Source organism: Apium graveolens, chromosome 6 (assembly GCF_009905375.1).
Source record: "Apium graveolens cultivar Ventura chromosome 6, ASM990537v1, whole genome shotgun sequence".
Classification (NCBI taxonomy): Eukaryota; Viridiplantae; Streptophyta; class Magnoliopsida; order Apiales; family Apiaceae; genus Apium; species Apium graveolens.
In genome coordinates this window covers 35,012,780-35,037,007 of record NC_133652.1, presented here as the reverse complement: position 1 = coordinate 35,037,007, position 24,228 = coordinate 35,012,780, and positions in this window count along the sequence as shown.

Here is a 24,228-nt window from a genome sequence, read left to right as displayed (position 1 = left end):
GTCTGATGTAATTTCATCCTACAGCCGAATACAGCAATATTTCCCACGTCATACAACTACAAAAACTTGAATGATGATTAACTGGGTAAGTTTGCTTCTTTTTAATTATTTATTTTTTGAAATTATAATGTTGCATGATGGTAATATGGTGTGTATGATCCTCAGGACCTAACAGCAATCTTCGATTATATCTTAAAGGATTGGCAGCAGCTACTACTACATCTGTTTCTGATTATGTCAGGGATCATCCATTTTGTCCGTCACAAAGAAAGTAATTTTGAGGATTAAACCTGTTCCTAAAACAGATTTGAGTAATTAAGTGTTGAAAGGCATATGTCATAGCCTACTCGTTTATTCGAGTATTTAACTCAACTCAAATAAGAATGTAATAAGTAAATAGTGGATCTATCATCAGAGAGATCTCACAAAGTAACATCTGTCAAAGAATAAAGAAACATTGTTCATCTGCAGACTTGAAGATTCACTGGAAGAAGTTCAAGAATTTGATCATGCCTCAGTGATATAAATCAAGATCGTGGATTTAATCAAGTGACAGAGATCTCGTCAGGGTATTATTTATTACAAGGATTCAATCAGAACAACAAAGTCAAGACATGAAGAAACGTCACGAAAGTTAGTCACTCATGAACCAGACAGTACATCGAGTGTCAGCATTGAAGTGGCGGAATTGATTCATAAGTCTCAGTGACTTTCAGAAGATTGTCAGAAGAATGGATGCTGCTCAGGGTTAGTATTAATTCTCTATTAATTAATTAAGTCATATAATTTAATTATGAAAATAAATTATATCTGCAAAGATTAATTTATTTGATTAATTAAATTAATTAATTAATTAATTCTGAATTAATATTAAGGTTTTTCAGAATTTTAATTGGTTAAAATCTGTTTTAATTCTAAAAAGACAACTGATTGTACTAGTATGACAATCGGTATGACAATTGATAGTCATACCGAATGTCATGCTAATTCAGTTGATTGTCTTGACAGAATTATTATTTAGATTAAAATCACTTATTAATTCAGTAAAACAATTTCATTTGAACTAATATGACAATCGGTATGACAATCAATAGTCATACCGAAAGTCTTGCTAGTTCATTTTAATTGTCTTGCTAGCTCTAAAAGATTGTCACACCGAAAGTCTTATTGGACAAAGGATTGTCACACCAGTTCATTAATCTCGGCTGTGTTGATTAAAAGAAGCAGAAGACCAATTCTTTCAAAACCAAGCAATCAAACAGAAGCCAAGAACAAACAGAGAAAAAGCAGCCAAATATTTCATCTTATCTGCTAATTCAAGATCACAATTTCTAGCTTGTAAAGTTAAATCCAATCAACTAGAAATCACTCTCTTGTTCTTGTGTAACAATCTAGCGGATCAAAATCCCTAGAACTTAATCTCAAATCACATTTAGCATTTGATCTTTTAATTACAAAAATAGAAAAAGTTCATGTCGAATTTATTCTAGATTTGTAATAATTGATTTGAGATTAATCCCTTGTAACCGATACCGTAGTTGTAACACCTTTCAAGTTTAATAAAAGTTTTATTTAACTTGAATTTTGTTTCACAATTTTATTCCGCATTTTATTCGACTAAACGGTATTGTTTGCATTCAACCCCCCCTTCTACAAACAAATTGGGACCTAACAATTGGTATCAGAGCCTTCTGATTAACGTACAAATCTAGATCCTAGACTTTTGTGTTTCTTTCACTTCTTGAATTTTTTATTCACTCAAAAAATTCATAATGACTACACAAAAAGTTGGAACCGTTAAAATTCCACTTTTCGATAAAGAAAATTATGTTATGTGGAAGAAGAAGATGCTACTGTTTTTACAGGTTGCTAATCCCAAATATTTGCAAGTGTTGAAGAAGGGTCCAAAAATTCCTATGGTTATGGAACCAGAGGTAATAGAAAATGATGTGGTGATCACCAAAGCGAGAACTTATGTGAAGGATCCTGAGGACTTCTCTCCTGCTGAAATAGAAGAAGCTTCCCTGGATGCTAGCCTTCAATTAATCTTAGTAGATTCCCTTAATCCCCTGATGAATAGACATGTGATGAATTGTAAAGATTCCAAACATATCTGGGAAACTATTGAGATTATTAATGAAGGCACAGAGGAAGTTAGGGAGAACAAACTAGAAATCCTAACCTCTGAATATGAATATTTCAAATCAAATCCAGGAGAAGGAATCACTGAAGTGTTTGAGAGGTACAATGCATTGATCAACAACCTGAATATTAATGGTAAATACTATTCCATCAGGGAGGTCAACAAAAAGTTCCTTTTAACACTGCCAACTCATCTCGAACATAGAATCACTGCCATAAGAGAAGCAAGAGATCTGAGTGAGATTTCTTTGGAAAGGCTCTATGGTGTGTTAAAGACTTATGAGCTGGAGCAGATTCAGCAGAAGGAAGTTTACGGGAAAGGAAGAGTGGTCAGCACGTCTGCTGCTCTAGTAGCTGATGAACAACAACAACAACCACAATATCAACAACAATCTCAACAGTCAGATAGAATGGTACAGTCTTCCAAGGTTGAAGATAATGTGATAGTAGCAGAATTTGATTCTCCTACTACAAATCAATCAGAAGATGATTATTATTCCTTGGAAGAACTGGAGCAATTGGAGGATGAGTCAATGGCCCTGATTGTCAAGAGATTCTCAAATGTCAGATTCAAAAGGAATCCCAAGTTCAAGTACAAGTCCAACTACAACAGATTCCAGAAAGATGGATCTTCATCCTCTAACACCAGCAGTGGTGGGTATAAAACAGGGATGGTTGATCGAAGCACCATTCGATGCTTCAACTGTAATGAGTTGGGACACTTCGCCACAGAATGCAGGAAGCCAAAACAAGCTAGGAAGAACTCTTACGATTCTAATCAGAAGAGTAAATCTGAAAGGGCGTACCTGGCAAAGGGAAGAAGCTGGGATGATACTGACAGTGAAGATGAAGAAGTTGGGAATCTTGCTCTCATGGCTAGTAATGCAAGCACCTCATCGTCAAGAAAAGAGGTAAAACTTTCTGATGCTGAAATGGTTTATCATCTAAGAGGTAACTTAGATTGTGCTCGTCGTGATAATGAATTGTTAAATCAACAAATCAAAGACCTTGAGAAAGAGGTCAATGAATTAAGACTTGTGCACATTAATCAAGATAAACTAAAAGAACAAGTATCTTTTCTAGAGAATAGAGTTGACTGTTATAGACAACTCGAAACTATTCTCAAAGACAAGATCACCGGTCTTGAGGCTAAGGTTAAAGCTTACTTTAATTCTTGTTCGAAGTCCAAAGAGTTTTACAATAAGCAAGCTGTTAATCAAACACATGGAATAGGTTATGATTACAATGCTGCTATTGGAAAATTAGGCATAAACTCCCCTCCTCATGTATGTGCTAAAGGCAGGGAAGTACCACATGTGCTTAAGGGTGTTGATGAACCCCTCTATAAAGAATCAATTGCTGAACCATTTGATGAGACCTCTTTTATTATTCAAGAAGAAATCCGTGCTGAAGATAATGCTAATGGGAAAGCTGTCTCCAAGTCAAGTGTGTCAAAAGTTCCAGTCAAGGTTGTGAAAGCAACTGAGACTAACTCAGACACACATGAGTTGGATAACACAAATATCATGTCTACCATGCATAAGTTGCCTATTGTTAATCCTTCTCATAAAGCATGTGGTGTTCCTGATTGTATGTCTTGTGCTTTTAATCTGTTGTTTGCTTATTTTAATGGTAAGCATGTTTCTAATGATAAGACTACTCCTCGTCAGCATGTGAATAATAGAAAGCATGATAGGTCTAAGACTGCTAGTCCTCCTAAAGCTAGAAAGGAGACATTTGTGCCTAAGCCTAAACAGAAATTTGATAAGGCTGTTTTAAAGGTCAAATGTTCAGTCATTGAGAATGTTGAGAATAGTGAAATTAAGAATGTTGTTTTGCCTGATAAAGGCCAATTTTACAAGTATGCCGGACCCAGCCAAGCTTGGGTTCCGAAGAAGTTCTAATCCATTTGTATTGCAGGGCATTAAACAGGTACAACCGGTAGTGTGGATTCTTGACAGCGGATCGTCAAGACATATGACCGGAGATAGAGCCCTGCTATCAAATGTGGTTGAGAAAGCTGGCCCAGTGGTTACCTTTGGAGATAACAGCAAAGGTTTAACGGAGGGATATGGCTGTTTGCAAGCTGGAAATGTTATCATTGAAAATGTATATGTTGTGCAAGGACTTGAACACAATCTGCTTAGCATTAGTCAGTTCTGTGACAACGGCTACAATGTTTTATTCGACAAGCTGAAGTGTCAGATTCTGCACAAAAAAAGTGAAAAACCCTCCTTAATGGGAATCCGGAAAGGAAATCTGTTCGTAGCTGACATGAACTCTGGAAGCAATCTTGAAGTCAATTGTTTCTATGCAAAGGCATCGTCAGATGAGAGTTGGCTATGGCACAAGAGACTTTCCCATCTCAATTTCAAAACAATGAATTCTCTTGTCAAAAGAGAATTGGTAAGAGGTCTGCCTCAGCTAGAATTCTCTCCAGAAGGACTATGTGAGGCTTGCCAGAAAGGAAAGTCAAAGAAAGCAAGTCACAAAGGCACTGACACATCTTCCATAACTGGTGTTCTGCAATTATTGCACATGGATTTATTTGGTCCAGTTAATATCCTTTCTATGTCAAAGAAGTGTTACTGTCTTGTGATAGTTGATGACTATTCCAAGTATACGTGGGTTTTATTTCTTCACTCTAAGGATGAAACACCACAAGTTGTGATTGATCATATCAAGATGATTGAGTTAGATTCTAACGTCCCTGTTAGAGCAATAAGGTCAGATAATGGGACAGAATTCAAGAATACACTTCTCAATGGATTCTGTACAGACAAAGGGATTACCAGACAATTTTCAGCTCCTAGAACCCCTCAGCAAAATGGAGTGGTAGAAAGGAAGAATCGTACATTGATTGAAGCTGCAAGAACGATGTTAAATGAATCAGGTCTTCCAATGTACTTTTGGGCTGAAGCTGTCAATACTGCATGTTATACTCAGAATCGAACTCTAATCAACAAAGACTTCATGAAAACTCCTTATGAGATTTTGAATGAACAGAAACCTTCTATCAAATACTTTCATGTACTTGGTGCCAGATGCTTCATGCTCAAGGATGGAGATGATCGTCGTGGTAAGTTCGAGGCAAAGGCATATGAGGGTATTTTTGTTGGATATGGAAGAAGATCATATAGAGTGTATATCATTGATCAACACAAAGTAACTGAAAGTGTCAATGTTACATTTGATGACACTAAACTCCCTAGTATCCAAACTGAAGATCCTTCTGAGAAACTGAAGTTTGATGATACGTCAGATTCAGAATCAGAACATGGTCAAGAACCTGAAGTTGTTGCTGGTGAAGAACCTGTTAATCCTGATGATACTCAAGGTAATAGTGATGGAAACTATGGCAACAACTCAGGGGGAGATGCTGAAGGATCATCTAGTAGGACACAACATCACAATGAATTTCAAGGCGAATCATCAAGATCAAATCTTCCAAGATAGATTGTCTGGAATAAAGCTCACCCTTTTGAGTTGATTATTGGTGATCCAGATGTTGGAGTCAGAACTAGACGTGTTACTCAAAATGAGTGTCTGTTCTCAGGATTTCTTTCTGAGATGGAACCTAAGAAAATTGAAGAAGCACTGTCTGATCCAGATTGGGTGATTGCTATGTAAGATGAACTCAATCAGTTTGAAAGTCAACAAGTCTGGAAACTGGTACCTAGGCCTGTACACAAGAAAGCTGTTGGTACTAGGTGGGTATTCAGGAATAAACTAGATGAAGATGGTGTGGTTACAAGAAACAAGGCAAGACTGGTAGCTAAAGGGTATTCTCAAGCTGAAGGCATTGATTATGATGAAACCTATGCTCCAGTGGCTAGACTTGAGGCCATCAGAATATTTCTGGCATTCGCAGCATTTTCAAACTTTAAAGTTTATCAAATGGATGTCAAGAGCGCCTTTCTGAATGGAAAGCTGGATGAAGAGGTATATGTAGAGCAACCTCCTGGTTTTGAAGATCCAGATCATTTGGATTTTGTCTTCTTTCTTTTCAAGGCTATCTATGGGCTAAAACAGTCTCCAAGAAAATGGTATGACACTCTCTCTGAATTTCTTATTGAAAATAGCTTTATTAGAGGTGTCATAGACAAAACTCTCTTTTCTAAAAAACATAAGAATGATACTATATTAGTCCAAGTCTATGTGGATGATATAATATTTGGGTCTACTAATGATAATCTCTGTAAGAGATTTGCTAAGTTAATGCACAGCAAGTTTGAAATGAGCATGATGGGAGAGCTGAAGTTCTTTCTTGGATTACAAGTAAATCAAAGATTAGATGGAACATTTATTTGTCAATCCAAGTATCTCAAGGAACTCCTCAAAAAGTACAATCTAGAGGATTCTGCATCAGCAAGGACTCCATCAACTACAGCTGTCAAGCTTGGACCATGTGAAAACTCCATTAAGATAGATGTCACAAGCTACAGAGGTATGATTGGCTCGTTACTCTATCTTACTGCAAGTAGACCAGATATTATGTATGCTACATGTTTATGTGCAAGGTTCCAAGCGGATCCTAGAGATATTCATCTCGTTGCTGTTAAACGAATCTTAAGATATCTTAAGGGAACACCAAATCTAGGTATTTGGTACCCTAAAGAATCTGGTTTTAACCTTGTCGGATATACAGATTCAGATTATGCAGGAAGTGTTGTTGATAGGAAAAGCACCTCAGGAAGTTGTCAATTCCTAGGAAGCAGGCTAGTCTCATGGTACAGCAAGAAACAGCAAACAGTTTCCAACTCAACGGCCGAGGCTGAATATATTGCTGCTGGAAGCTGCTGTGCTCAGATCTTGTGGATTAGGAACCAACTACGAGACTATGGCTCTGTATTGAACAAGATTCCTATTTTATGTGACAACACAAGTGCAATAGCCATCACCAACAACCCTGTACAGCACTCGAGGACAAAGCACATTGACATCAGGTATCATTTTATTAGAGAGCACGTCATGAATGGTACTGTTGAACTATTTTTTGTTCCAACAGAAGAACAAATAGCAGATATTTTCACTAAACCACTTGACGAATCCACATTTACCAGATTAGTTGGTAAATTGGGCATGTTGAATAGTTTTAGTGATTAATTTAGTTAATATCTGGGATCTGTTCTTGAATAAATTTACAAATGAATTTTTCATAAATGAAAAATTCATTTGCAAATTTATTTTATCATTTTATCATATTTCTTGCTTATTTCTATGTAATATATATTATCTTATCTATTTTTATTTTCCCTTCTTGTTAATTTAAAATATCTCAGAATATTCTATTTCCTCTAAAAATATTTTTCTATGAATTTTTATTTGCTAAAATTCAATAGAAATCTATTTTTGGAATAAAAATAATAAATTCTGATATATTGTCTTTGTTTCAGTATATTTAATTAGAGTCAGTACATATTTGATTGTCTTTCTACTGAAATGACAATCGGCAAGACAATTGAAATTGTCTTGCTGAAAATCATTTCAGTACTTATATATATATATATATATATCCTTATTTTCATATTAATTCTGTGTTTGTGAGTTAGGAATTTTAACGAGATACATTTCTGTCTAAATTTTTCGATTATAATTAATTTAATTTGAATTATTAAATTAATTTAATTAATTCAAATTTTCTTAATATTATTCTTAAAATTCTGAAAAGCGTGTGTCTTATTATTATTTTAAATGGCTCTCAATTTCCAAATTGTCGCGCATAATCAGGTTGGTTATTTTAATCCGGAAAAATGTGATGTTGAAAAATTTAAGCCATGGATTAGATTTTTAAATGACCATTCGATTGTTAGCTCTGCTATTAAATCAAATGTGATTTTAAACGTCGATCTACTTAGACTGATTTGCACAACTTCTACTGTGGCCGATGATTCAAAATCTTTTTCATTCACCGTCGCAAACACACAGTATGTAGTTGATGAAACAGTCGTCAATCGTGCGTTAAATTTTCCACTAGACAATTTCTGTAATTTACCCTCTGAAAATGATATCACAAATTTTTTCAATACTATTCACTATCAAGGGGTGATCAATTTAACCAAACTTTCTAAATCAAATTTGGTGTCTGAATGGGATATTTTCTTCGATACACTTTCCAAAGTGTTTGCCAACTGCACAAAATCCAATTTTCATAACATCACTTCCACTCTGTAGTATATTGGTCTTGCGGTTGTTTTCAATCAAAGGATCAATTTTGGCAAACTACTTTTTCCCATTCTCTTGAGACGTCTAACTTCTGCTTTACGTGATCATTCTACAAATCGTAGGGTATCATGTTACTATGCTCGTTTTCTCATGCTTATAGCAGATCATCTACTCACCCCTGAACACAAAGCCCTTTTTGCTAACTCTGCGGTAACCGAACCCCCTCCAGTTAGCAAAAAGATTTACACTCGCCAAGACACAACCTTCAAATTTATGCAAGTTCCAGTACTTGTATCTGCTTTCATGGCCAATTACATTCCCTTACCTATTTTCAATCTTCCCGGCCATGAACAGCAACCTCAACCTCCAGTGGTTCAAGCCACCCAGACTCTTCCATTACAGGTAGTAATTCCTCACTCTCACTCTCTTCCTACTTCTGTTGAAAGACCCCCAGTGGTTGATAGGGCTGACCATGAAGTTGTAGAACCACAGCTTCAATCCCAGGTCATAGAGCCAAACACAGAGTCTCATTCTATCTCAACCTCTCCCCCACTGTCTAAAATGTTACCCAGGAGATTACTAGGAAGTAGTACATTGTTAAATATGAGTGAACCCTCAGCTCTGCCTCCTCCTAAGAAAAGAAGAACATATTCTGAGGCATCTGAAAGCCCATCCTTGTCCTCTCAACAGGACATGGACTTTGAAATGGCCAATGAACAGTTACTAGAGGCATTCTCTCAACAGGATGCATCTATTGAAATTCGCCATAGGGCCATGGCATCTTGTACTGAGTCAAGCACAATTCCATTACTCACAATGGAACCATACACTTCCCCAGATCATACTCAGGACACACAGCGAGGAGTGCACGTAGAGTCGGTTACAGTGCCTGCCATAGTTACGGCAGAAGAGCAGTCACATGCTTCAGAGGGAAAATCTGACTCTCCGCCATCTTTAATAGAGTCATTTTCTCCCCTCCCAGATCCAACACCTCTGGCTCCCTTATGGGATTCTCCACTCGCAGATTTATCTGGAGAAAGTGGAGGGCAACTCGGTCAATCTATCCCTGAAGCAATTCAGACATCTATTCCAAAAGATTTGATAGGTTTGACTGAGGATCGGGACTCGCGAATTCCCATTGCACCACCACTGACCTCTCTTGAAGAGGCTAGGGTGATTTTTAATGCAGGTACAGAAGAACAGCAACTGGAAGACTCCTCACGAGCAATTATATTGAGAGAAACACATGCACGTGAGATGAGTGAACCAAACACGAGTGAAATTCAGGTGAGAGCACACACAGACACTGATACTGTAAACCTGTTAGCTCAGATTGCTGCCCTAAAAGAAGAACTTGCTAAAAGCCAAGCTGAAGCTCAAGCATTCAAAGCACAAGTGGTTGAACGGTCTTCTTCTTCCACCTCTGTCAACAATCAGCTTGCAATCATAAGGAATGACATCTCAGATCTAAAGACCACTGTAATACCAAAGCTCAATTCTATTCAGGACACTCCAAATTTATCAGCTGATGACATATCCAACTTCTGCTCTCTACATACAAGAATGACTTCTCTTGAAGACCTCGTTGAGATGAATCATTCACTGGACTCCTCAAGATTTCTAAAGATAGAGACGGGCATGGAACATCTCAATGAAGGGATGAAGCACCTATATTACATGATCAAGAATTCTCATTGCCCCAATGAAGAACAAAGAGCTTATTTTGAAGGACCGTCTGGTGGAGGATCAGGCTCTGGAGGTGATGGAGGTTCCAAAGGAAAGTCAGTAGAGGATCCCTCAACTAAGGGGGAGAAGAAAGGGAGTAGTGCCAAAGGGAAGGAAAAAGATACCTCTGCTGGAAACAAAGGAAAGGCTGATGATGTCTACTACAGTGGAGAACATGATGACTTTGACATTTTTGACATTCCCACTGAACCAGTTCAGGAAGATAAAGATGGGTTATTTGAAGCTGAAGAGGAAAGTGATTTTGAAGATTGGGAAGAGGAAGATACAGTGGATCCTAGGTTTGAGAAAGAATTTCAGAAAGAGCAGTCAGAGATGCTAAGAAAAGAAGCTGAACTCAAGAAGGTCTCTCAGATCATTGACAGGAGGAAAGACATACAAAGAACAGAAACTCTTCAAAAGCAACGTCTTCATGACATTAAGGCTCAAGAAAGGAGAAGAGATGTCAGACTAAAGATTGGTGAAAAATGGGATGAAGCTAGGAGAGTACTCGATATGCCTCAGCTAAGCACTAACAATGATAGGCAGTTCTTACATCTTCTTGAAAAGCTGGAAATCTCAAATCCTAACAATGACATGTACATGAATGCTATCAAGACTGAAGTCTCAAGGATCACAGCTGCTTTTGATAGATCCCTAAATGAGATGAGCATTTTTGTATATTGTCAGAGTGAAGGATCATTCAAGGTGTCACTTCATCTATTTGAGAATCGTTCTTTGTCAGAGATTTGGATTCTTTTAAACAAAGTCAAAAGAAGCTCAGAATTGAATGAAGTTCTTCGAGAAAGGCTTAAAGAGTTTGCCAGCAGGGCTAGTCCTCAAGTGGTCAACAATCCTCATCAGGTGAGATTCTTTAAGTCTGATTGTCTTCAAATCTGTCAGCTAGATGTACAATCTCTTAAAGACTACTCAGCTAAGCATCTGGTCTGGATGGAACATCATTTGAGAACTGCTGGATATTCATCCATGTTGAAGACTCAAGCTGCTGACTTGATTCAAGCTTATTGTGAAAAGAATGTTAAAAGGTACAATCAACTCAAGAATAAGCTGAAGTCAGTTGGAGTTCAACCAGTCAGACCTGCAAGCTTCACTTCAGAAAAGGATCGTGTCTTTGACAAGGAATTGCTTCAAGATTTAGAAGAAGGTGAAGTCAGAAGAGAAGACAACTGAAGTCAATTAGCTCAAAACTCAATGTAATATGATTAGAGCTTTATGAATCAAGATAGTCTAATGTAGTTATATGTTCAGGCTAGAGGAACATCTATCTTGTATTCACTTGTAAATTTCATTTGGAATCTGGAAAATGTTAAATATAATCCAGAACTTTTCTGCTATTTACTTTAGATTACTGTTTATATCTTTTTCTTATTTGTTAGTTGAGTTATCCTCTAGGTATTTGTTGTTATTGTCTAACAAGCAAATAGGGGGAGATTGAAAGGCATATGTCATAGCCTACTCGTTTATTCGAGTATTTAACTCAACTCAAATAAGAATGTAATAAGTAAATAGTGGATCTATCATCAGAGAGATCTCACAAAGTAACATCTGTCAAAGAATAAAGAAACATTGTTCATCTGCAGACTTGAAGATTCACTGGAAGAAGTTCAAGAATTTGATCATGCCTCAGTGATATAAATCAAGATCGTGGATTTAATCAAGTGACAGAGATCTCGTCAGGGTATTATTTATTACAAGGATTCAATCAGAACAACAAAGTCAAGACATGAAGAAACGTCACGAAAGTTAGTCACTCATGAACCAGACAGTACATCGAGTGTCAGCATTGAAGTGGCGGAATTGATTCATAAGTCTCAGTGACTTTCAGAAGATTGTCAGAAGAATGGATGCTGCTCAGGGTTAGTATTAATTCTCTATTAATTAATTAAGTCATATAATTTAATTATGAAAATAAATTATATCTGCAAAGATTAATTTATTTGATTAATTAAATTAATTGATTAATTAATTCTGAATTAATATTAAGGTTTTTCAGAATTTTAATTGGTTAAAATCTGTTTTAATTCTAAAAAGACAACTGATTGTACTAGTATGACAATCGGTATGACAATTGATAGTCATACCGAATGTCATGCTAATTCAGTTGATTGTCTTGACAGAATTATTATTTAGATTAAAATCACTTATTAATTCAGTAAAACAATTTCATTTGAACTAATATGACAATCGGTATGACAATCAATAGTCATACCGAAAGTCTTGCTAGTTCATTTTAATTGTCTTGCTAGCTCTAAAAGATTGTCACACCGAAAGTCTTATTGGACAAAGGATTGTCACACCAGTTCATTAATCTCGGCTGTGTTGATTAAAAGAAGCAGAAGACCAATTCTTTCAAAACCAAGCAATCAAACAGAAGCCAAGAACAAACAGAGAAAAAGCAGCCAAATATTTCATCTTATCTGCTAATTCAAGATCACAATTTCTAGCTTGTAAAGTTAAATCCAATCAACTAGAAATCACTCTCTTGTTCTTGTGTAACAATCTAGCGGATCAAAATCCCTAGAACTTAATCTCAAATCGCATTTAGCATTTGATCTTTTAATTACAAAAATAGAAAAAGTTCATGTCGAATTTATTCTAGATTTCTAATAATTGATTTGAGATTAATCCCTTGTAACCGATACCGTAGTTGTAAAACTGGGGGTGTAAAGTATATAGGGGTGTGTATCGAGAAATTGGGGGTGTAACCAATATATGGGTGTTGGAAAATAAAGTTGGGGTGTACTTTATATAGGGGTGTTTCACGATAAAATGGGGGTGTTAAGTATTAATTCTGTACACCCCCGGTTAACACCCCCAGTTTCTTTATAAAACACCCCTATATACATTACACCCCCAGGTTTTTGAAGCACACCCCTATATAAAGTACCCCCCAACTTTCTGGCTGAACACCCCAATATTTAAAGCACCCCAGCTTTTTTTAGCACCCCTATATCTGTACACCCCCAGTTTATCGCTAAACACCCCTATATTCCCTACACCCACGGTTTATCCAATAACACCCCTATATACAGTACACCCGCAGTTTTTTGAAGAACACCCCTATATAACCGAATTGATTATCTTCATGCATAATATTTTAATTTATATTTAAAATATTATTGATGGTATAAAATATATTTTATAAATATTTATAGTCGTACAACATTTAATAAGTTTCATTTCTTTTCCGATGTTCCCGCCCCGTTCTATTTCGATTACTTAAAATCTTGAAATTTACTTGAGAAATATATGATTTTTATGTTAGTAGTCCTAAAAATATTAACAAAATTAAATATGTACACACATATATACATATAATTATTAAAAGAATAATGTTATCTAATTTATTTTGACAAAATAAAATAAAATAATTATATAAAAAAACTAAAATAAGAGACAAGTTGGGCTGGGAAAGGAGTCAAGATATGACAATTCAATAAAAGAATTTGGGCTTAACATGATTTAATCTAGAAGAGATAAATGGAGAACTGGGCCAACTATGTTAAAGGCCCAGAATCGTTAAATTAAATCAAAGCAAGTCCCCCCCGATTTCCTCAAGAAAGGACCCGCTTAGGAGAACATGTAATTACAGTGAGGAGAGAAGAACAGGTATTTACACAGTGAGGAGAAATTGAGAAAAAGATGGCTGAAGCTTCAAGCAAGAAAGATAGCAGGAAAGAAGTTCGTTACTCTGATTCTCTGTTAGCTCTGTTTGCATTCTCTGATTGCATTGCTGATTATTAGAACACGAAAAGTAAAATGAAAATTGAGAACTAGTAATTGTAATTGTAGTGGAACAATTGTATAGCTCTATTCATGTTATCGAAGTTGAAAAATATATCATGGATGGTCACCTGATAGAAGATGATCAGATTATATTTAGAGAGTGATATTTAACAAAGTACATACCACTTTATTGATAGGATAGTACTCATAAAATCAGGTACCAGGAACGCTGCAAAGTAGTCTTCACATTCTCGTAAAATTGCAGTCACTCACTTGGATGATAGTCTTGATGTGAGGCCTGTCTCTGTTTCTGTAAAGTTCGAGAAGCCAGTCGACTTTAATCGCAATATATCCATGTTACGTTATAGTATTTTCAACTTATAAAGTAATGCTTTCTGCGCTATCTGATTTCGGTTATTACCAGAATTATTACTGATCAAATGATCTTTTTGGGGGTTATGAGCTTTGTGTCTCAACTTATAAAGTAATGTTCTATACAGAGATATGAAGAAACATCAGGCAGTGCTGAAATCCAATTGCAGCCCTCAAGGACTAGTCAAAGTAATGGAAATGATACAAGAAAATGTAAAGTTGATGCAAGCAGTAGAGGAGATGGGATTTGGATGCCTTCAACATCTTCAGGCCGTTAAAATGGAATTTAAACTTATTAAACCACTTTTAGATAACTTTGATGTCAACTCATGCTCCGTATTTGGGGCTGATATCAAGGCCGGAGATATTGGTAGGGTTTTAGGAATCCCGGCAGAGGGGATTCCAATTCCTGTATCTATCTCGGATGAGGAAGAAGAAAGACTCAAGGCTAAATTTGGTGGGAAAAAACTCATGGATTTAATATCAGATTTAGAGAATTTTAAACAAGCTGATCTCGACTTTAAGGAAACCTTTTTGCTTATTGCATTAAGTAATTTCTTTTGCCCATCAACCAAAATCATTCCCAGTGGAAAGTTGTATAAAGCCCTCTCTGTTGTACAATCTGCCAAACAATACAATTGGGGAAAATATATCCTTGAATGTCTCCTCGATTCCATCAAGGATTACCAAATAAGGACGAAGGGCAGAGATAGACGGAATGCAGGGGTTGGAGGCTGCGTTTACTTTTTGAAGGTATGTATATTGTAACTTTCAAGGACCTGTATTCTATGCTGTGCTACTTCTTGATTAATATTTGGTTTCTTCTCAGATTTTCTTTCTCCAGCAAAAATATCCAGAATGCATTGATAAAGGTAAACCAGTCATGTCAGCATGGACCAAAAAGAAGTTGAATCAAGCATGGAAACAGTGCAAGAAAAAGTTGACATCAGGGTTTGTGTCTGGACAACCATCAGAGTTCGTGTCTGGACAACAACGCTGCTCCACATGTAATTCTGTAATCTATGAAGAAAGATTGGCAAGGCTGGAGCATGCCGTTTTCTCTAAGAAGCAATGCCATGATGATGAAAACATCTTTGATATAGATGGACATGGAGAGGAAGACAAGGCAGATGAGATGGATGGACATGGAGAGGAAGACAAGTTAGATGAAAATTTACCCTTAATGGAAGTGCTTTCCACTTTAAAATCTAAGCGTAAGAGGACTAAGAAGTCACCACAGCCAAAACCATCTCCCTCCCTGAAAAGAAAAAATAAATTTGGTACAACATATGCTAGGCGTAAGAAGACCTCCACCATCTCCTCCTCAACAGGATCTCCTCCAACAATTGTTTCAGATGTCATTTCCGAGAAGACCTCTCCTTGTCAGATCACGGGCCCGGATAGAGCCAGTGTTACTAGAAGAAAACTTCTAGTACTTGACATAAATGGAGTTCTTGCTTGTGTTTTACACGGAATGCCACATAATGGATTTCAAAACTACATACCAATATATATTCCATCTGATTCTGAAACTCAAACGGAAGCTTGCATGAAATCAGGTGACTCATAAATGTTATGAATTTTTTTTTCAAATTTCTTTTGCATGAAATCAGGTGACTCATAAATTTTAATTGGATTACTTTTTGTTTTTCTTAGTTATCAAGAGGCCACAATGTGAAGAGTTTTTGAAGTTTTGCTTGGAGAGGTTTGATGTAGGCATATGGTCAGCAAAGATGGAGTATGTGCTTTTCTTTCTCATGTTGAAATAAATTTCTATTCAACTCGTTGCATGTGAAATATATACATGTCTATCTTCCTTGTCGATATTTTTGTTTTTAGTAATTTGTGTCTTAATGATTTTAAGCTTTTCTACGAGGCTTGAATTGAAATTTATTTGTGTAATGCAGGAAAACCGTGACACCGTCTATAAATGCCATTATAAGCTTTTCTACTAGGATAGAATTGAAATTTATTTGGGTAGGTCAATTACAATTTTTTGCTCTAATTTCTTCTAGGATGCTTTTTACTGTGGCGTGTAACCAAGTTGCATGGTTATTTGTGATAATTGTTTATAGGATCAATCCAACTGTACTCGTTCAAAAGAAGGTGAATTGTGCAAGGAAACTAGAAAGCTCCGTGAAATAGGATATGATGATGTAGCCAACATACTCTTGGTTGACGATTCAAAGCATAAAGCCAAATTAAATCTAGTAAGTTGTCTTCATGTTCACTTTTTTGTTCTTTCCCTACATGCGTAGCAAATTAGTTTCTTATAGTCTGATGTAATTTCATCCTACAGCCGAATACAGCAATATTTCCCACGTCATACAACTACAAAAACTTGAATGATGATTAACTGGGTAAGTTTGCTTCTTTTTAATTATTTATTTTTTGAAATTATAATGTTGCATGATGGTAATATGGTGTGTATGATCCTCAGGACCTAACGGCAATCTTCGATTATATCTTAAAGGATTGGCAGCAGCTACTACTACATCTGTTTCTGATTATGTCAGGGATCATCCATTTTGTCCGTCACAAAGAAAGTAATTTTGAGGATTAAACCTGTTCCTAAAACAGATTTGAGTAATTAAGTGTAAAGATGGATATAAAATGGTGAAAAACAGTTGTAAGATCGTGTTTTTCTTGTAGTGTTAGGAAGCAGCTAAACTGTTTTTATTTAGAAAGCACTTATTATGTACTGATTAGAAAATCTTATTATGTTCTTGATGATTTTTCCTCCTTGTATAAACACGAAGCTATGCACTCCGTTCCTTGTATAAAATTTTGTACGATTTTTGTCAAAAAATTTATAGTAAAATATGCACCAAACCCGACCCGAAAGTAATTCGGGTTTAAAAATGGAATATTTATAAATATACTAACTTTTTACAAATTATTTACAAAAATACTGTCAAGTTGAAATTTTTTTAAAAATACATTTTTTTCAAATTATTTACAAAAATACGACTACTATAGAACGAGGTCGTTCTTAGCATTTCAAATAATAAATAAATGTAGACCACTGCCGTTCTACGTCTTTCGAATATTTTATTTTCCCCACTTGGCAAAAATGACATCAAAAATTAAATGCCGAAAAATCATGTTTTGGGGATATTCAGGCCGGGCTCAATTACAAAGGAGGCCATGTGCTTAAAGATGGCAATTGGGTCGGTCGAAACCGGTTTAGTAAAAACCAAACCCGAACCCGATTTTTTACCGAACCCGAACCCGAACCCGAACCCATCGGGTTTCCACAGACTCTATTAAGAGATTATCACATGATTACACAAAGAGAGATTAATTTCTCAATGGCTTTTCGGATAACATTCATCACTAGAAACCAAACTAGCACCGCAAATTTTGGGATTTACATAGAAAAACAAAGAAAAGATCAGCTTATATTTTTCTGCAATAACAGGTTACAAACAAAAGAGGAATGGTGCAAGAGAAAATCTAATTAACATGATGGCATGGAGTGAAGGAGGAGCATGGCATAGCCACACTCTGGCCATCTGCCCTGATGTTGTTGCACAAATTAACATTCTTGCACAAATTCAAATCATTTTAGTTAAGATTACAAGTCAACTAAGAATTCTCAAACACAAACATAGTAGCCAAGTCTGCACTCTGCAATGCGCATTCCTCTTAAAATAGCTTGTAACCTTTCCTAGGTTTGTTTGATAAATGTGCATAATCGACATGTTCCCTTTTTCTCTTGTGGCCAAGCACGGTTTTTATAGTGCTCCGGAGATTCCTAACGTTCTGATTGACAGGTGTTAAATCTGCAGAACCTTCACTATATTTGATTTGTTTCCTTTTCATCACGGGACCATCCACAGTTTTTATGTTTCTCCGGAGCTTCATATGCCTTCTCGTCTGATCCCGGGTAACTATCTTTCTCGCCTTAGCTCGGGTAACTTTCTTCTGTACATGCTCCAGAGGCTCAATTGGCACGGTCTTTTTCTCACCAATCACCCTACGACGTTTCTTGCCCAACGTGTTCCCTGGGACAGAAACAATAAATATTTTAGTGTTTGACATCTGTAAAATCTAAAAGAATAATGGACAATAGAATTTTCTTTAATAAAGAAATACAAGCTTCTAACCCGCTTTTAACTCATCTCTCTTCGACTCAATTTCAATCTCTGCTTCAATGATAGGCTTAATCCTCTCCCTCAATGCACATGCAGTGAGTGGGTCAAACCAATTCTTTCCAAACTGAAAAACAGAAGTAAAGCACATGTTATAAACTTGTGTTTATATGAGAGGAAGAGAGCGAGGGAGGGGGGGAGAGAAGAGGGGAGGAATTGATACCATTTTTAAATTGTCATTTGTAAATCGTGTGGGAGCTTTTTGGAGGAATAGTTCCATCATGTGAATCACAAACAAACCACAATCATGCTTGTTTGGTTGTTGAGGAACCTGATATATATAACATGTTTGTAGGCATGTATGAAATAAGCAAGATAACACAAAATCTAAGGCGCAAAACAAAGATATTTTACCTCAACAGGTTTTGTGACAATCTGTGGAAAATCTAAAGTTGATTTTTCTTCCCACTTCCGTCTCAAAATCCTACATTGATTAAATATTATAAATAAGACTTGTTTTGTAAGACATTATAAAGCATATGTTAGTTGATGAAGGATCTCACTTTTCTTACCATGTAATTATTTCAAAAATTCGAGTACTTTGGTGATATTGTAATGAATCTAAATGAAGTATCAAAATTTCACCCGCGCCTTCTTCCTTGTCCATGAAACAGACTATAGCTAAGCTAAAGTGTCCACTGTAAAATAGAAAAACAAAAACAAGTATAATAGAAAAACAAACGAACCGACTATAATATTTTTCCGATTTTGGCATTGCACTTGATCTTAAGTTGCATAAGGATTTTAAAATTTTAGCTTTAGAATCTTACCTAAAGCACATGGGAAAGAGGATGTATGAGTATTCATCAAATTCTCCCTTCCATACCTTCAATTTTTTTTTCCCAATCTGCGAAGAGGGCTTTCCAAATTCACCTTCATATTTTTTGTAGGTAAACGTGCTGAGCAGAAGACAAGCATTGGAAGGCATTGTGCGGTTCAAATAACTATCCAAAACGAAACCAAAAATTAGTAAAGATATAACAACAATCTCAAAATATCTGATTCAAGAAAAGAAAAAAATCATTTTGAACATAAACTCATGAATTTACTTCACGTAATAATATATCACAAGCTCGTCAAGGTTTTTCCGAGGTTTAAGACAATCCAATAAACTTAAGTCTCTCATCCTCTCATCTTCCTTCAACTTCAGCTCCCTGCATTAACACAGGAAGAGGGTTACAAAACTAGTCATCAAAAACTAGAAAACTTTCTCTTTTTTTGAAGAGCAGAATACCTCTGTCTTTCCTCCTCATTTCCCCCATCCCCATTATTGTCAGAAGGTAGGGGTGAGCGTCTGGGATTTAAGGGGGCAGAGAGACCCCTGCATTAACACAGGAAGAGGGTTACAAAACTAGTCATCAAAAACTAGAAAACTTTCTCTTTTTTTGAAGAGCAGAATACCTCTGTCTTTCCTCCTCATTTCCCCCGTCCCCATTATTGTCAGAAGGTAGGGGTGAGCGTCTGGGATTTGAAGGGGCAGAGAGATCCCTGCATTAACACAGGAAGAGGGTTACAAAACTAGTCATCAAAAACTAGAAAACTTTCTCTTTTTTTGAAGAGCAGAATACCTTTGTCTTTCCTCCTCATTTCCCCCGTCCCCATTATTGTCAGAAGGTGGGGGTGAGCGTCTGGGAGTTGAAGGGGCAGAGAGAGGCCTTTTGAAAGTCCTCCTACAGTAGATTTTGGTAATCTTTCTATCAAAAAGTTTCTTGGGAATATGTTTGCCTTTCCACCAGTCATATTCCTTCTGGTAATGCTTTATTAAGTTCTGGTCGGAGCCACCGCTATTTTTCTTGAATTTTATTTCATGTGGCTTCCATTTGAGACTCTCAAGATCATAGTATTCAAGAAACGGAAATTGTTTATATGCAAGGTGTGGTTGATGGTGAACCACAAAATTATTGCATATAATCGGACCAATACGAGTGCTCCACCGTTCTTGTGGATGGATGGAATGTTCGTAAGGAGTCCAGTTAACATCCTGCACATGATAGCAAATCAAGTTGGAAAGATTTTACATAATCTGAAAAAAGGTAATTATGTTTACAAACTTACTTCATGTGCAAGGTTAAGAAAGATATTATCCAGCTGGTTCCTAAAGCCCACAAAATCTGCTCGATGATTGTGTGTCATCTTCCCCACCTGATCAATAATCGGGGGCAAGAAAGGAACAGTTAACTCGCTTACATTCAAAGTGATAGGCAGCTTCAAATAGTTGGAAAGCTCCTCCCGGAGCTTCGGGTTCCGTAGTAGAAAAAAGCCCTGTCAAATATGAAGTTTTATCAAATTCGTAGTCAACAGAGATAATAGTTCAACTGATACGTTTCCAAATTACAAAAGATATAAAATTCAAAACTTACCAAAATTATCCAACTATTTCCTTCGACAGTCTTCTTTTTACTTTCTGGCCTTTTCCACTCAGCAATCCCATGATACAGAAAGGCCAGCAGTGCCGCGCCCATGTGAAGAATCAGAGATATCGACAAGTCAATTTCTCATTAGATATCTCAGAGATATCGACAGGTCAAAATATTTAAAAAGATCTCAGAGATATCGACAAGTCAATTCTATATGTAGATATCTCAGACATATCGATAAGTCATTTCACATGCAAGATCAAGAGACCTCGACAAGTCAAATATAACTTTAGAGAACTCAGAGATCTCGATAAGTCATTATACTTATTGAGATGTCACTTCTCTATTGAACAAACCGGCGATCTCGATATGCCTCTCAAATACAAAATACGGACAAGTTCAAGATTATCAGTCAACAAATGATCTATTCACTAGATTGAAAAGTCTATAAAGTAGCTGGGAGAACACAAGATCAAGGGCCAAGATTAACTGGACAAAGGATAGTCACAGACCTGCAAGATTCTGCACATATTTGCTAAGACCTGCATGATTTAGAGTTAACAAACAGATTCATATTTTCTTGTATTCTCTCAAGGAAGAAGCTGAGTTCTTATATTTTTAAGAACACAGAATTAGCAAGACAAACTTAATTAATACAAATTAAGTGAGTTTTGAAATATTGTGCTTGTTGTTTTATTTCTGTTAATATGATATCTCTGCAAATTAGAAACTGCTTTGTTCATTTAATATCCAAACTATTTAAAAAGGTTAAAAAAATCCAAGAAACACATTCATCCCCATATGTGTTGCATTCATTATCTAACACAACACGTCCAGTGCCAAGTAGTCAGGAGCTTGGTTTGCATCAACAAATGCCAAGTAGTCGGTGTCCTCATTTGGGATAAAAGCTCTAGCATTGTTGGCAGCCATTAAAAGTGTTTGAGTTTGAGTGGGTAAGTGTTTATAGGAAGAAAGAGCTTGAAACTAGTGAGAGCGGTGAAAATTTGCAGAAATTAGGTCAATTGCGATCTCGAAAGCGTAAAGAGGGGTTATGTCGAAATGTTTATGTATTTATAGGCTAGAGATGTGACTTGTCGAGAAGTAAGGAATAAACGGTTGATATTTGCTTATCGAGAAGTCACGTGAATTAGAAAACTCATGTCGAGATGTCACTATCCTGACTCTTATCGAGAACAAGATAGTGATTTATCGAGATTTAAAATAAATACCCAGTTTGTCCTAATTATACTGAATTATTCAATTTTTTATTAAATAAATTAACATAAACTTAGAATTAATTTTATATCAAAAGTATTTTACTGAAATAATTTATTAAATTAAATAATTTCAGTTCTGAGTTATTGATAAGTCTAAAATTTATTTTTATAGAGAACTCCATATTGATAATTATATCGAGATCTCTACAATTCTTGTCGAGAAATCATAGAGAGGCTTATCGAGAAGTCCATGGAGAAGTCACATAAAAGACTTATCGAGAACTTTGTCGAGAAGTCTCAAAATGACTTGTCGAGAAGTCATTGAAACTTATCGAGAATTCAGTTCTCTAATACTTTTGTACCTTCTCAGTTATGTCATATATTAATTTCGCATATTAAAATGTGAATTAACAACTAGACGGCTTTGCGTAGAATCAGAAAAATTCCAAGCTAAAATTTGAATTAAAAAAAAAATAAATATATAGAGAATCTTGAAATATTTATAAATTATATTTCAGTTAATTTCAAATTAAATCAAATTAATTTTGATTTATCAGGAATTAATCTGCTGCAACATATTAGTTGAGTTCTTGCCTTTAGGATGAAGAATTTAACATACCAATTTCACCTACAAGTCTAGTGAAAGTTGCTTCATTCAAAAGTTTAGTGAAAATATAAGCTAATTATTTTTCTGTTGGAACAAAATAAGCTCAATGGTACCATTTGCAGTATGTTCTCTAATAAAATGGTACCTTACATCAATGTGCTTAGTTCTAAAATGATTAACTGGATTAGCAACAATAGATATGTCACTAGTATTGTCACACATGATTGGAATGTTATGTAATACTAGGCCATAGTCCATTAATTGATTTCTAATCCAAAGTACTTGAGCACAACAACTTTTAGCAGCTATGTATTCAGCTTTTGCTGTAGAAGTTGACACATATTGCTATTTCTTATACAAGTCTTTGACCAAGGAATTGACAGCTTCCACTAGTACTCTTTATGTCTACTCTGCATCCAGCAAAATTTGCATTTGTGTATCCAACAACTTCAAAACCAGTTCCCTTAGGATACCATAATCCTAAGTTTGTTGTCCCCTTCAAATATCTGAAAATCCTCTTGACAGCCATCAATTGTGATTCTTTAGGATTTGCTTGAAATCTAGCACACATACATGTTGCAAATATGATGTATGGTCTACAAGAAGTTAAGTACAACAAAGATCCAATTATTCCTCTATAACCTGAAATGTCTACACTTTTTCCTTTCTTGTCTTTATCCAACTTGATAGTTGTAGACATAGGTGTTGACGCGGATGAACAATCAACCATTCCAAATTTCTTCAGTAGATCTTTGACATACTTGGTTTGACTAATAAAGATTTCATCACTTCTTTGGCTAACTTGAAGGCCAAGGATGTAACTTAGTTCTCCCATCATACTCATCTCATATTCACTCTGCATGAGCCTTGAGAATCTTTGACATAGCTTTTTATTTATAAAATCAAAATTGATATCATCCACGTAGATTTGAACCACGATAATGTCATCATCATGCTACTTGTAGAATAAAGTCTTATCAATTGTCCCCCTAGTGAATCCATGTTTGAGTAGAAATTCTGACAATGTGTCATACCATGATCCGGGTGCTTGCATCAATCTATAAAGAGCCTTCAACAGTTTATATACAAAGTTTGGAAATTCTGGATCTTCAAAGCCTTGTGGTTGTTACACATAGACTTATTCTTCTAATTCATCATTAAGGAATGCACTTTTCACATCCATTTGATATACTTTGAAAGTTGAATGTGCAGCAAATGCAAGAAAAATTCTTATTACTTCAAGTCTTACAACTAAAGCAAAAGTTTTACCATAATCAATTCATTCATCTTGTGAGTAGCCTTTCATAACCAGTCTTGCTTTATTTCTTGGTACAATTCTATTTTCATTCATTTTGTTCCAATGATACTTTTGTTCTTTGGTGCAGGAACCAAATACTAAACTTTATTCCTTTCAAATTGATTTAGCTCTTCTTGCATAGCAGTTATCCAGTCAGGATCAAGTAGAGCTTCCTCAATTTTCTTAGACTCAATTTGAGACAGAAAGCATGCATGCAAGCATTCATTTACAATGGCACTTCTAGTCCTTACTCCAGCATTGGGATCACCAATAATAACTTATCATGTGTGACTTCTATCCCAATTTCTGGTATGATTCTGTTGGCTAGAATTGTCTTTATTTTCTTCATTATTGGCATGACTTGCAAGACTGTCATCTCTTTCTCCCCCCGAGCTTGTGCCATCAAATTTAGGTGTATTTCTACTTTGAGATGAATTATCATCTTCAC